The 14,762-nt window shown below is 45.1% G+C and overlaps 1 protein-coding gene and 1 long non-coding RNA gene across 5 annotated transcripts in view; one reads left to right on the forward strand and one right to left on the reverse strand.

Moving 5' to 3' along the window:
- The window catches only part of EPHX1 (epoxide hydrolase 1), a 42,425-nt gene extending 40,561 nt beyond the window's left edge, over positions 1-1,864 (reverse strand). For 2 of the 3 annotated variants that reach the window (XM_038394203.2, XM_043511677.1), the window contains exon 1: positions 1,743-1,864. The gene's annotated coding sequence lies outside the window, so the exon portion shown is untranslated. Of the gene's footprint in view, positions 1-157; positions 238-1,742 lie in introns of all 3 variants that reach the window. The other variant, XM_038394201.2, reaches the window with a different exon arrangement.
- Positions 1,460-11,901, forward strand: LOC122459486. 2 transcript variants are annotated; one of them, XR_006280209.1, is made up of 4 exons: positions 1,460-1,738; positions 3,020-6,320; positions 6,971-6,981; positions 11,892-11,901. It is a non-coding gene; the product is annotated as an uncharacterized LOC122459486 (long non-coding RNA). The 2 variants fall into 2 exon arrangements; XR_006280210.1 differs by having other exon boundaries at positions 1,471-1,738; positions 5,572-6,320.
- Positions 11,902-14,762: the final 2,861 nt, after the last annotated feature.

Genomic DNA, 14,762 nt, shown 5'->3' on the forward strand with positions numbered 1-14,762 from the left:
AGTGAAGAAAAAAGTTAGCCAAGCTTTTTGAGAGGCTCATATTCAAGTGGCAAACCTCGAGTAATACTAAGCAAGGCCCTTTTGTAACTTAATCTACACACAATACACAAAAGAAATAGGATTAATCTCAATGAAACTACAGTACTTTGCTACTTACTGCTCTCTCAGTGTGCTCAAGTAATTCTCATCAAAGACTATAAGAAACTGGATTCAGCTCGGATCTTTTTCTTTGTCACCCTCAAAACAAAAAACAGAAGTAAAAGAAAATCTGGAAAACCATTTGTTTTTCAATTGTGAGGAGGGTGGCTAGTGGTAGTGACTTGCCAAATCTTAAACCCTGGAAGTTTCCAATGAAGCTGCTCACACATACATATATCTGAGAGCTAAAATTGGTCTTTAATGCCCATGAATGAGAGTATGATTACAAGATGTCACTTGTAAAAAAAAAAAAAAGAAAGTAAATGTTTACAAAACTTGAAACTAACAAACATCATCATCAGATCTTTCTCTAGATATCAGTCGTCAGGGGAAACAGTTTAATGCATTCCTCTGCAGTATTCACAACCAAAACATTGAATGTTGTGCTAAATGCATAAAAACATGAAAGTGCTGTTGACTAGAAAATAGAACAAACAAAAGTGAGAGCGGTCCGTCTTTTTTCAAAGTGTCCAAACTGAGGAAATAGGGAAGAAGTAAATTAAATGTTTAAAACTATTTTTTTAATGACTGAAAGTGGCAAGAGCAGAGTGCAGCTTGATAACCATTATGCTCAGAGCTCATTGGAAAACAGATTTTTCACCCCACAAAAAAATTAAAAAAAAACAAACAAAACACCCCATCACGAATCAGGACAAAAAGGTGAAGTTTCAAAACATTTAACAGAATTAGAAGGCCAATCTTTTAATGTCAGCCTAAACATTTCGTTCTGACAAATCTGAAATGTTGTTTCAGCTTCAACGCTTTGTAATTTTTACATAAAGTAAATTTCTAAATTTGCATCCGATGAAGTGAGCTGTAGCTCACGAAAGCTTATGCTCCAATACATTTGTTAGTCTCTAAGGTGCCACAAGTCCTCCTTTTCTTTTTGTAAATTTCTAAACAAAGTGTCATTTCAAAACAAAAAACATCAAAACTGTTTTTTTATTCCAAAAACATCGAAATGGGACGTTTCTACATTTTAAAAGTCCTATTCCAAAGGTTGGGGTTTTTGTTTTTGTTTTTTTTAAATATGTAGAAATCAATACCATTTTTTTTGGGGGGGGGGGAGAAATCCCGTTTCATTTTTGACTCGCCATTTTTGACTTTCCTCGTTTTAACACGACACCGACACCGACACTCACCCCCCCCCCCCGTAAGACAGAGTTATTGGCAACAGCTTTGAAAGTCACGTGTTTATTTTAAGGGCATTACAGTATTTTTAACTCCTAACCCCCTCCCCCCAGCAATAACCACCTACGGGGCACTGCGAGCCGCGCCGGAGGCTGAAGTCAGAGCCGATTCCCAGCCCGGCGCGGCGCAGCAGCAGGTCCCAGCCCGGGCCCACACCCCCCTCGCGGCGCGGGGCACGCGAGCTCGCCCGGGGTCGGAGCGCTGGGCCGCCAGCGCTCTCCCGCGGGGGCGGGGCAGGACACCCGCGCTCAGCGCGCCGGGGCTAAGGGGTGGGCGTCCTCGCGCCCGCAGGGGCAGGAGCTTCGCGGCGGGAATCGACCTCCCGCTAAAGCGACCCCAGGGGCTGCAGGTACCTGCGAGCTGGCGGGTCCGTTCCTGCCTCTGGCGCGCGGGCCTGGGCCTGGGCCTGCGAGCTGGGCGCCGCGCCGCGCTCCGCCGGGGACACGTGACCCGCCCTGACAGGGCGAGGGGAACCGGCGGCCCAGCCCCGCCGGGCTCCGTGCCCGCCCAAGCACCTGCCCCTGGGAGCTGAGCCCGCCCCTCCTGGGCCTGCCCTGCCTCGCGGGGGTCGGACCCGGAGTGATGGGGGGGGGGACACGGCGCGTGGGGGAGAAGCTCCCGGTGCCCGGGGGGGCTGCGTGGAGGGGAGTGAGCCCCCACATGCCGCAAGGACAGACCCCTTAGAAATGTAAATAACAACAACGCCAAGTCCAATCCAAGCCCCTGCCAGGCTCCAGGGAAGAGCAGTTTGTGGGATTGCTGGTCAGGCCTGGGCCCGAAAACAGGGGCTCCAGCCCTCATTCAATAGCCCCCGGTTCTTACCGAGGGCTTTTCAACAGCAGAGCTTAAAGCTCTTCACAGCACTGCATTCACCCTCCCAGCACTGAGGGAGGGAAGTATTACTATTCCCATGTCACAGCTGGGGAAGGCAGAGAGAGCTGCTGACTGGCTTGATAAGGACACAGGAAGCTTATGGCAGAGCAGGGACTGAACCCATGTCTCAGGATAGTTCCTTAACCCCACAGACCTACAGCAACAGACTGATCAACAGGAAGCATGAACTCAAGTTGAGAGGTCTTGGAATCAGGACCACAGCAGTAAACACTGTCCTTGTGTGACCTTGGATAAGTCACTTTACCTTGCTGTGGCTCAGTTTCTCCATCTGTAAAATGGGGTGTTGTGATGTTAAACACATTGTTTGTAAAGTGATGTAGGAACTTATAAAGCAGTGTTTCTCAACCTAGGGGCCATGGAACAGGTTTAGGGGGGTTACAAACAGGACTCACATTAGGGAGTAGGAAGCAGGGTAATTGCCTGAGGCCCTGCAAAGCTAATGTGCATGTTTCAGCCCTCACTGCCCAGGGCAGTGCGGGGCTGGAGCTGGAGGACTGGAGCCATATGCAGGGAGTGGTCACAGCAGGGGGTGAGGTCATGCCTGGCCTTTTGGGGAGGCAGACCCTCCCCTAGCCTATGCAACTCATCACCCATGTTGCCCACCTAAAAAGGTTGAGAAACACTGTTCTGAAGGAATGTACTTTAGAAAACTACAGGTTTTTTATGCCCTACAGTGTCTCAATGTTGTGCTATTATTAGGGCTGTTATATTAATACTTTAACATGTCTATTTACAGATAGACATTTAAGAGCAATGAGTAAATTCTCATACAGCACGAGAGATGAGGCAGATAACATGAAAGTCAAGGCGCATGCAGTTCACTAGGAAATATGACCATGCAAATGTCAGTGGAATAAAAGCTAAAAAAGAAAGCAGAAAACATGAGCAACTACAACGGAAGAGTTTGGCGACAGGAAACAACGGAGGGAAAACTGTGTGGATTATGTAGTAAAACACACCAGCCTCCCTGGAAAACGTGCTAAGCCCAAGATGCTACATGTCAGAAAAAGGGACTTTGAGCAGGGAATGGTGATAACACGAGATAGATCCAGAGAAAGAGGTTATAGCCACAGCAGAGACTTTAATAGGGCTGTCTGTGAAAGAACATAGGATTCTGATGAACCACAGAAGAAGAAAAAAATTCACTGATGAAATGGAATTATAAACATGGTTAGAGAGTTGCTTTTATCTTGTGGGAATTGTGAGAGTGGTTTATAAAACAAAACTAAAACTAAAACCAGATGTCTGTGATAGAAATGGCTATAGACCTGCCAATATCTAATCATAGTGAGAAGCAATGTATAGATTAATCAGCAAATGTAGCATGTAAAAGCATCAAAGAGCAGGGAACTCAGGGCAGACAAAAATGGGTTGCTGGATTCTAACAAGTCTCCAGTGACGATTTTGAATATATGTTTTCAATGTTCAGTTCCTTGAAGAACTTTCAGACTGCTCTTGTTGAAGTCAGGAAGAATGAGTTTCCTTTCCACAAACCCAGGCTCTAATGATAGCTGTAGAGATGCCATTGGTAAACCTTGGTGCATGCCACATTGTTGTAGCCATGTCAGTCCCAGGATATTAGAGAAACAAAGTGGGTGAGGTAATGTTTTCCCTAATCAGTGTGGGGAGGGAATTCTTCCCTCTCCCTGCCCCCCAACCTATATTAGCCAAACTACTATCTGTGCAGTGTTTCTATCGATATAGTAATCTTCAAGAAAAAAAATCCATCCCACACTAATCTGGGAAATCTTGCTCCTTGCGTAGACAGTGCTTTACAAACAAGTTCCCGTAGGCTTCTCTTAGACACAAGATGTACTCACTGTGCCCTAGATCTTCAAAAGATAACACACCTGAGGGAGACACTTGTCACTACTACTCTTGTTTAAATTCTAGTGAACAAAATACCATAGCATCAGTTCAAAAAAGGAAACATGAGCACAAGATCAAAAGGTGTCAGGCAGATGTAGTACATACAATGCACAGCATCTTCAAAGCTGCCTTGAATTTCAATAGAAAATACTAGTTATCTTTTATAAATACAACAGTACAGAATAAAAATGAACATAGCTGTTTCAGGTTTGTAATAGAGAAAATGCAGTAAGGGAGGAATTTGTGCCCAAATATCATGGCTATATCCCAAATTCACAACTTCTGGGCACAAATCCAATCTCTGTTAGAGGAAAAAATATGGATATAAGAAACCAGGTCTCTCTATTAGATGCATGTCTCAGTGCCTTTTCAGTTGACCTTTCTTTAATAGTTCCAAGACATTTTTTACAGTGGCAAAAAGCAAATGTATTATCATCATGCTGCTCAACTAACAAATGAACTTTGGCGAACAAAATTAAAATAATCCTTGTTTCTGGCATAGACAATGGTTATGTCTGCAACAATGGGGTCTGTACTTGTAGCACAGTAACAAACCCTAGAAACATTTAGTGACTACACTTTATTTTTGGCTTCACTCCCACCAGACTAACTTCAGATAATCTAATTTAAATCCACATTTGAATAGCAACAAGGCCATTACAATGCAAGGCATTACATACTACAGGGATGAGAGCTATGAAGTGTATATAATAAACAAGAGATGGTGAACTCTTGATGTTGATTACTCTGCTAAATAACTACTCCACTTTTAAAAAACTCATGGTATTCTCCTTATTGGGAAAATAATGCAGCCTTACCAGAACAAGTTCCCCTCCCCCCTCAGACCACACTAATGCAGAGAACAGATATTCACTAAAGGCAGAACAACATTAGGGTGGAGAGAGAGTTTATTGTACAAGTGAGAGACTGGAAGAGGCAGATATTTTCTCTGGTGCCTCCAGCAACAAGAATTAATGGTGGTTATTTATGTGTAACTGGAGATTCTTTGAGGTGTGTGGTCCCTATCTGCATTCCACATGTAGGTATGCATGTGCACCATGCAATTGAGTCTGGAATTTTTTTCGCAAGCAGTGTCTGTTGGCCTGCACATGCACCATAACTTTTCTCATGCTCCAAAGCAAGGGATTAAAGGTTGGTGTGGGCTGACGATTTTCCAGTTCCTATCCTTACTGAAGTCTAAATCTGCAGCAGGGGGATGGATGGTGGGTAGTGGAATACAGATAGGGACCCCCCATCTCAAAGAACTTCCAGTTACAAGTAAGTAATCTCCCATTTCTTTTTCAAGTGATAGTCCCTCTATGTATTCCACATGTGGGAGATTAATAAACAGCAAACAAACAGGAGGTGGGTGCAAGGACGCAGAAGTGATAGCTGACAGTAATACTGCTGTCCCAACAGGTGTATGTGCAGTAGAAACCTGGACCAGAGCATAATGTCTGGTGAAGATATGGAAAGAGCTCCAAGTAGCTCCCATACATCTTTCTAGTAGGGGGAGGTCTCTCAGAGACATAGCAGGGTCTGCTTGCCCTCCGCTGGAATGTGCCCTCACCCCTTCCAGTGGGTGTGGGGTAGGGGGATGCAGGTGAGTGCAGATCTCATCAGTAGAGGTGACCATGATGGAGTCCCAGAATCGTAAAAGAGCTCCAGCATGGACCGAACGGGAGATACGGGATCTGATCACTGTATAAGGAGACAAATCTGTGCTATCAGAACTCCGTTCCAAAAGACAAAATGCCCAAATATTTGAAAAAACGTCCAAGGCCATGAAGGACAGAGGCTAGAACAAGGACCTGCAACAGTGCCGGGTGAAACTTAGCAGCTCAGGCAAGCCTACCAAAAAAACCAAAGGCAAATGGCCGCTCGGGGTCAAAGCCCCAGACATGCCACTTCTATGATGAGCTACATGCCATTCTAGGGAATGCAGCCACCACTACTCCACCCCTGTGCTTTGACTCTGTCAATGGATTTTCATGCAACAGGGATGTGCATTTTGGGGATAGTGCACAGCAAGCAAGCGGAGAAACCGTTTTCCCTGAGAGCCAGGAACTGTTTCTTACCTTAGACCTGGAGCCAATACCCCCGAACCCACCCAAAGCGGGCTCCCAGACCCACCAGGTGAAGAAGGGACCTCTGCTGGGTGTACCTTTGTGAATACAATACATTGTTTAAAAGCAAGTGTGTTTAATAATTAATTTGCCCTGAAGACTTGGGATGCATTTGCAGCCAGTACAGCTACTGGAAAAGTCTGTTACATGTCTGGGGCTGGAGCGGAAATCCTCCAGGAGCATCTCCATAAGTCTCTCCTGGATAGTCACTCCTCATGGTCACCTGGTTGAAATAAGGTAATTTTATTAAGGGGACATTCAGAGGTGGCCGTTCCTGCTGGGCTATATGCTTGTGGCTGAAAAGAAATATTCCCCGCTGTTATCCACGCAGTGTGGGGAGGGGTGAAGCGATCATCCCAGAGAATTGGGTGCGTGGGGGGATTTAGTTGGGTTTGTGCTGCACATTAAAAGAAGGGGCTGCAGTTTTTGGGTTAAACTGCCAACCCATTTTAAATGGCCAACCCAACGGCTGCTTGGTATGGAAAATGAGGGTGCTGCTGTTTGAAACCATTCCCACATGTTATGAAGGTTAAAGAAGCCAAAAGACTGAGGCTTACCATGGCTGCCTGCAAGCCGAATTTTGTTGCACGGCCCTGCGTGTGTGATCTCTCACATCAAACTGCCAGATCCTCACTATAAGAGGCAAAATGTGACCTTGTACCAAAAGCACATGTGCTATGTAATGTTAACAGCAAGGTTCACCGTGAAAAAGTCTACCCATTGTTCTCTAAAATGGGACTTAACTTGGATAATATTTTTACTTCACAGTCCAAGAGACACAGACAAAGGTTTTCATCTCGAGGCCAAAAGACCAAAACTACACCTGATCTTAGCCAAAAGGTCAAGTACTCTCCCTTTTTTCCCCTCCCACAGCTGCAAATGTTTCAACGCTCCCCCTATCATCTCCGTCCCAGAGGCTAGCGAAAATTAGAAGGCGGGGAAAAAAAAAAAAAAAAAAAAACATACACACACTCACAATGAAATGTTCTGAGCTCATACAGTCCTCCCACAGTGAAAGATCCAAGCAGAATGGTGGAGGTAGGCAATGTCAGAGTCCAGGAAAGCACAATATGAACACAAGGACAGGTGGTGGGTTGAAGATGATAGGTGGCGTCCGCTTGTTGACAGAAGGCAATGCTGAGGCTACAAGAGGATGAAACCGATATGCTCTGGCGTACAGTTGAGCTGCAGGAAAAGCAGGAGCACAGACCGCCGCTACAGCCCCTGTGTAACTAACCACCCTCCTTTCCCAAGTTCCGTAGCCTCCTCATCCAGATGCCCAAGAATGTGGGGAAAGGGGGTTGGGGCTGCCTCCAGGCACTCCTCGCCAAGGACTGCCCAAGCAACAGAAAGCTGGTATTCAATAAGTTTTAAAGTGCAGTGTGGCCTTGTCCTTCCCTCCTCCCCCACCCCACCCCACGCTTCCCTCCCGGGCTACCTTGGTAATTATCTCTCTATTTGTGTGATGAATTAAATAAAGAATGCATGATTTTGAGACAACTTTATTGCCTTTCCAAGCGGGGATCGAAAGGCAGTTGGCTTACAGGGAAGTAGTGTGAACCAGGGGGGCGGGTTTTCATCAAGGAGAAACAAACAGAACTTTCACACCGTAGCCTGGCCAGTCATAAAACTGGTTTTCAAAGCTACTCTGATGTGCACCGCGCCCTCCTGTACTCTTCTAACCACGATGGTGTCTGGCTGCATGTAATCAGCCAGGTGATTTGCCTCAACCTCCCATCCCACCATAAACGTCTCCCCCTTACTCTCACAGATACTGTGGAGCGCACAGCAAGCAGTAATAACGCTGGGAATCACAAAAGCTTATGCTCAAATAAATGTTAGTCTAAGGTGCCACAAGTACTCCTTTTCTTTTTGCAGATACAGACAAACACGGCTGCTACTCTGAAACCTGTCAAAATGGGACTATTGTTTTTGCTGAGGTCTAACCGAGTCAGTAAACTGTGCCAGCGTACGTTCAAACGTCCACATGCAAACTTGACCACCATTCTGCACTTGCTCAGCCTATAGTTGAACAGCTCCTGACTTACTATCCAGGCTACCTATATATGGCTTCATGAGGGGGTTGGACTAGATGATCTCCTGAGGTCCCTTCCAACCCTGATATTCTATGTTCTCCACTTAATGAGCCATGGGAGCAAGGAGGTAGGCTAAGTCCCCAAGGATAACTATAGGCATTTCAACATCCCCAATGGTTATTTTCTGGTCTGGGAAGAAAGTCCCTTGCTGCAGCTGTTGAAACAGACCAGAGTTCCTAAAGATGCGAGCATCATGTACCTTTCCCGGCCATTCCACAATGTTGGTGAAACGTCCCTTGTGATCCACCAGTGCTTGCAGCAACATTGAAAAATACCGCTTGTGGTTTATGTACTGGCTGCCTTGGTGGTCCAGTCCCAAGATAGGGATATGCGTTCCATCTATGGCCCCACCACAGTTAGGGAATCCTATTGCAGCAAAGCCATCCACTATGACCTGCACATTTCCCAGAGTCACTACCCTTGATAGTAGCAGTTCAGTGATTGCGCTGGCTACTTGGATCACAGCAGCCCCCACGGTAGATTTGCCCACTCCAAATTGATTCCCGACTGACCGGTAGCTGTCCGGTGTTGCAAGTTTCCAGAGGGCTATCGCCACTTGTTTGTGAGCTGCGAGCTGCTCTCACCTTGGTATTCTTGCACTTCAGGGCAGAGGAAAGCAAGTCAAAGTTCCATGAAAGTGCCCTTACGCATACGAAAGTTTCGCAGCCACTGAGAATCGTCCCAGACCTGCAACATGCTGTCCCACCAGTTTGTGTTCATTTCCCGGGCCCAAAATCCACGTTCAATGGCATGAACCTGCCCTGTTACCACCATGATGTCCGAATTGCCGGGGCCCGTACTTTGAGAGAAGTCTGTATCCATGTCCTCATCACTCTTGTCACCACGCTGCCGTCACCTCCTCGCCTGCTTTTGCGGGTTCTGGTTCTGTATATACTGCTGGATAACGTGTGATGTTTACAACGCTCATAACTGCCACTGTGATCTAAGCAGGCTCCATGCTTGCTCTCCTGCAGATGCCATACCACAGCAGAGTGGCAGCGGAAGCGGCGGGTGGATGACTACGCTGACAGCAATATGGCCCCTGCACGGAAAAAGGCACAAAACTATTGTCGGCCATTGCTTTCATGGAGGGAGGGAGGGGGGAGCAAGGGGTATGCTTGCAGCAGACTGTGCAGTACGACTGCTAGCCATCGTCGTCTCCTGGGTGCTCGCTAGCAGACAGTGTAGTACAACTGTAGCCATCATGGTTTCCAGGCAGACCGAATCTCCATGAGACGAAACTTAAGAAGAGAATGACCTGGAGTCACTCCCATTTACGTCCAGGAGGACCCAATAGACCTCACCGAGGTCTGAAAAGAGCACCCATTTCTGCCCATGCGCCCCCGATCGACCTCACCGAAGTTGGCCAAAGAGCACCCAGGAGACGACACAGGCTATCAGTTGTACTGCACCATCTGCTGCCACAATGCAATGAGCTGCTGCTGTATAGCAATGCAGTACCGCATCTGCCAGCGCCCAGGACACGTACGGTGACTGTGACCTGAGCGGGCTTCATGATTGCCATGGTATGGCATCTACACGTTTAACCCAGGAAAAAAAAAAAAGGCATGAAACAATTGTCTGCCGTTGCTTTCATGGGGGAGAGGGGGGCTTGACGACATGTACCCAGAACCACCTGCGACAATATTTTTACCCCCTAAGACATTGGGATCTCAACTCAGAATTCCAATGGGTGCCAGAGACTGTGGGAAAGCTACCCACAATGCAACGCTCCAGAAGTCAATGCTAGCCTCGGTACTGTGGATGCACTCCGCCGACTTATGGTCTTAATTGAGGGACACAAATCAACTGCATAAAAATCAATTTCTATAAATTCGATCTAATTTTGTAGCGTAGACATACCCTTAAGGATAGTAGTAGCAGGAATGTGCCAACCATCTTTTCTGTGTCCATAATGGCCTCAGTCAGGTGAGGGGGACATTAGACTGAGCTCAGAAAGTTGCTGAATGTCAAGTATTCTGTGCCGAGGCTCCTGGACTTCCTTAAACTGACTCTGTAGTTCTGCCACTATCCTGTGAATGAACTATTGATATTGTTTAAAATCATCTGGTGGAGACAGAGAAGATGAAGAAACTGTCCCAGCCGGTGATGACATTGTTCCTGGAACCGGCTCACCTTCCTCCAAATACTCCCATGGGGCAAGTTATAGATGGCTAGGTGATAACAAATGGGGCTCATGCATCGATCCTGGGTGTTGAGGGTGGGGCTCCCATGGTCTCCAGTACTGTCAGCGGAGGACCACCCCAGGGCATAGGGTACCACCTGTCTCATGGCCAACTGTGTCTGGGCAGGAGGCTGGAACCCTGATCTTCTATGGCTTCTGTCCAGGCCATCTCCCCTCAGAGCTGCAGAATCTCCTGCAGAGCATCCAACTCATCAGAAGAAAAGGCTGGACCCTGGACTACCAGCAGAACTGATGGTACCAATGGCTGTGCCTTGAGACTGACAGGTGGGTAGGGAGAACAACTCTGGATCATCAGGATAGTCTCTTCCTCTGGTGTAACAACGTCCTGGAATAAAGAAGATCCTGATAAGAGGGGTGAATGCGGCCCTATCAGATCAAAGCTCTCAGACCACCCTGGAGTACAATGAAGGTCCACCTGCAGAAACTGTCGGAACTGGAGCTTCCCCAGTCACACTGGAAGTCGGAGCCACATGGGATCATGCTGATACGGGTACAATGGCTCTAGAAGTGATAAGAGCACCGCATGCTATTTAACCCGAGTCTTTGCCATCAGAGCTGTCAGATCCCTAGCCTTGCTCACCACCATTTCCTGCAGAGAGATTTACTTTGGTCATAGTCCTTAGAGTTTGTTAGAATTATTAATAATTTCAAATATTGTTAATGTTATGGGAACTCACCAATTTAACCATGAATTCCTTAATTAAATCTGAAGGCCAAATGGTATTTTATGCAGTTGCTCTAAACATATAACATCCTAAAAATAACCAGTCACTACATCCAATACAGTAATAATATTTATAAGCATGTGATCAGTAGACTTACAAATGGGCATCCCTAGGTCTGGCCTATCTCATTCTAGCATGCTCCAGCACGATCAGGTAGGGTCTGACAAAACATTTGGATTCATGGCTTTCTTTATACCCTTCAGCAAACTAGCTTTAGCTAAAACCTAGTTTGAAGCAGTTTATCTGCGCTTCTTTCCTTTTTCCAAGGCCGCCTCTTTTTGTCCTGCCCTCTCCCAGCCTTGCTTACCAGCAGAACAGTGGGAGGATTTGGGTTTGTTTCTTTTGAGACAATTTGTGTTCATCACGTTACTGTAGCTTTTATTTTAGGAACCGTATATCCGTCCCACATTAAAGTAACACTACTTTATTCTCATGGCCTTCATTTACTTGCTGATTGGAGCCATCTTTCTACTGGCCATGAACTGTAAAGTGAATTTTTTTTTCTTAACCAAACTTAAGATAGCTCTAATTTTTATTATCCTACAGTGCCTGTGCAGTCTCTCATGACTTTGCCAGAGTCAGAGAGGGATCCTCTCTCTTCAGGACAGTTTTTGACAAAGATGACTTCCTTGTATCTATGAAAGTGCCCCTTACTCTAACATGAAGCCTTCTCCTTAGTCTTAACAGTTTTAGCTTCCGTTCCTGAAGTCATGTTTGGAGAGGAGCAGCCTGCTTCCTGAGACTGATGTAAGTCAGGGGAGGAGGTTCCCAAGCCAGACCTGATTGGGGTCTTTGCGACCTTCTCCACGAGATATTTTCTAAGTTTTAGTTACTGGTCCTCAAGTTCTGGGCAGAAAAGAAATGCAGTTACTGCAGATTTGAACCTCACCCAAGCAGCAGAGGCAGTGTTGATGGTTACTGCTTGCAGAAAACAGTTTTGGAATGCTAGGACCCTGAGAATAATCCCAGACTTCTGAAGCAGAAACATTCTCCAGAAAAGGGAGAAACTACACTATGCTAGAATATACTATAAAAATGAAATTGTACACTGGGGTCTAACCTTTGGCACATGGCCCATCAGGGTAATCTGCTGGCGGGCCACAAGACATTTTGTTTATGTTGATTGTCTGCAGGCACGGCCCCCCGCAGCTCCCAGTGTCCGCGGTTTGCCGCTCCCAGCCAATATATTTAGAGCAATGATACAGTAGAAAGGATCTCAGGACAACAAAGATTCTGACTCAGATTATGCCACGGTAAGAAGGAACTGAAGAGACCTTAGCCCACACCCCATTTATGCCCTTGTTTTGGAGCATGAGGAAAGGTATGGCACATATATGGGCCAAAAGACACTACTTGTAAAATGCTGGGTTCAGGCACATGCATATCCATGTGGGAGTACGCAAGGACCACCACTCAAAGAAGAATCTAGTCCTAGCACTACATGTATATTAGACCTGCCAGCACTTGAATATTTTAAGGCTTTTTTTAAAAAAAAATAAAGTTCTTATAAACAATTGTGTTGTTTGAGTGAATCACGTAACATTGTTTCTTTGATTTGACAAGCATGAACCTGTTTGAGGGTGAAGAGACTTTTTACTGTTTACAGGTGCTTCTGTGCCTTTTCCAGCTAGATCATCCTGAGCAATAGCTTGAGCAAAAACTGGTATATAAGCAATTGTACTTTTAAAGTTTTTTGAAGTGGGATTTAAGATTGTTGGACAATGCCAAGGAAGTGTCACTACGGCCACCACCGGCCTCAAAAAAGCATGAATGACGAACACCTTTACCATTCCTGCACAAGATGCATCTTTGATTAATCAGGAGGACAGTGATATAGCTTCAGCATGAAGGTAGAGAAAGTTTTTAAAAGGTTCCTTCACATAAAGCATTTTCAAAAGTACAATACCTAAACAAGAGTTCAGAGGTCTTGGCCAAGTTCTCATTCTCTGCTTCTTAAAGACTTAGAAGAGCTGAGACAGGAAATGCAGTTCTGTAAAGAAACAAGAACTGAGATGAGAATCAATGGGCTCATTAAAAAAAAAAAAAAAAAAAAAAAAAAGACAGGTAAAAATCATTAGCAAAACAGAAGAACTGACCAGAGACCTGGAGGGAAGGAATACTAAGAGACAACACAATTGTGTTGCAGACCTTACTCAAGCATCTCTCTCCTTCACCTCAGTTGTCACTTTGCTTGATAAGGATGGTCTTTTTATTTTTTCATATTGTAGGAGTAACTTAATCTTATGACAACTTAGTCTTCCTATAAAGATCTGACTCTCTGAATCTTGAAAATTGAGAGTGCTCCCAGGTTTCTCACCCAGAAACCAAGAGATTGTCTCCTTCCTGCTCAACTAAAATGTGTTGAGTATTCTGCATGCTTTTATATAACATGGAGTAAATTACTAAAACTTTTTTTTTTTTTTTTTTTTTAAAAACAGCAGTAATATTTTCAAAATGGTCCCAAAGCCCCTAGAATGTTAAATTCCATTTGCAGAAGTGACTTAGGCACTTGACTTCTTCCACTGGAAGCTTTAAAAAATAAAATTTGTGACCAAACTCCCACTTTTCTAGTTTAGTTAAGTGCCTTCCTGCATTCAAGGGTCTAACTTTTACAAAAATTGCTGATGGATACACACACACACCAGCTAGGGTTTGAACTTCCATGGGAAAATAGAAAGGACATGCTTCACATAAGAATAGACACATCCCAAACCAGTGGGAGTAAGGGTTTCACCTCTTCCTTTGAGGATCAAGAAAAGATAGTCTAATGGAAAAACAAAACAAAAAAACCTCCACCACCACACACAATAATCAAGAGAATTACAACACTAAACAAAGGACAGACTGGACTCCGTGTGGGAGTCCAATTAAAATATCTCCATAAAAATCTATGCTGTATGGCCAACACAGCTTAATGAAAAATATGGACCACAAAAGTTGGATGACAGGTGACTGGCAGTAGGACACAGATCAACTCACTGATTTTACTGTTCATAGATTTCAAAGCCTTGTTACCAACATCTCCGTAGTATGTACCCTTGCTGGAAGTCTCCACAAGTCAGAAATGAACCAGGGGGATAGTAGATTGCGGTGCCACTGGCATTTCATGGCTAGTTTGCCAAATTGACTATTATGCTCTGGACTTTTCTCTCAAGGATTAAATGCATTTCTAATGTAGCCTAATTTTAAAGAAAATAATATTTAGAAGAAAACAGAGTGGGATCTTAAGCTTAAGTTTACAGTAAAACTCCATCCTGATGATCATGTCCACACTAGAACACTACTGTTAAATTTAGTACTGAAAGGCAGATTGAGAATACACCTTCTGACATGTTGCCTATCTACATAATGGCTTCCAGGAACATCTGGAGAAAACTATTAGCGTACTTCATTTGTCCCCTGTATCCATTTTGCTTGCAGAGAGCATATTTAAATCTGTCCTTAGTTCTGTACTGTA

This window comes from Dermochelys coriacea, chromosome 3, assembly GCF_009764565.3.
Source record: "Dermochelys coriacea isolate rDerCor1 chromosome 3, rDerCor1.pri.v4, whole genome shotgun sequence".
Lineage (NCBI taxonomy): Eukaryota > Metazoa > Chordata > Testudines > Dermochelyidae > Dermochelys > Dermochelys coriacea.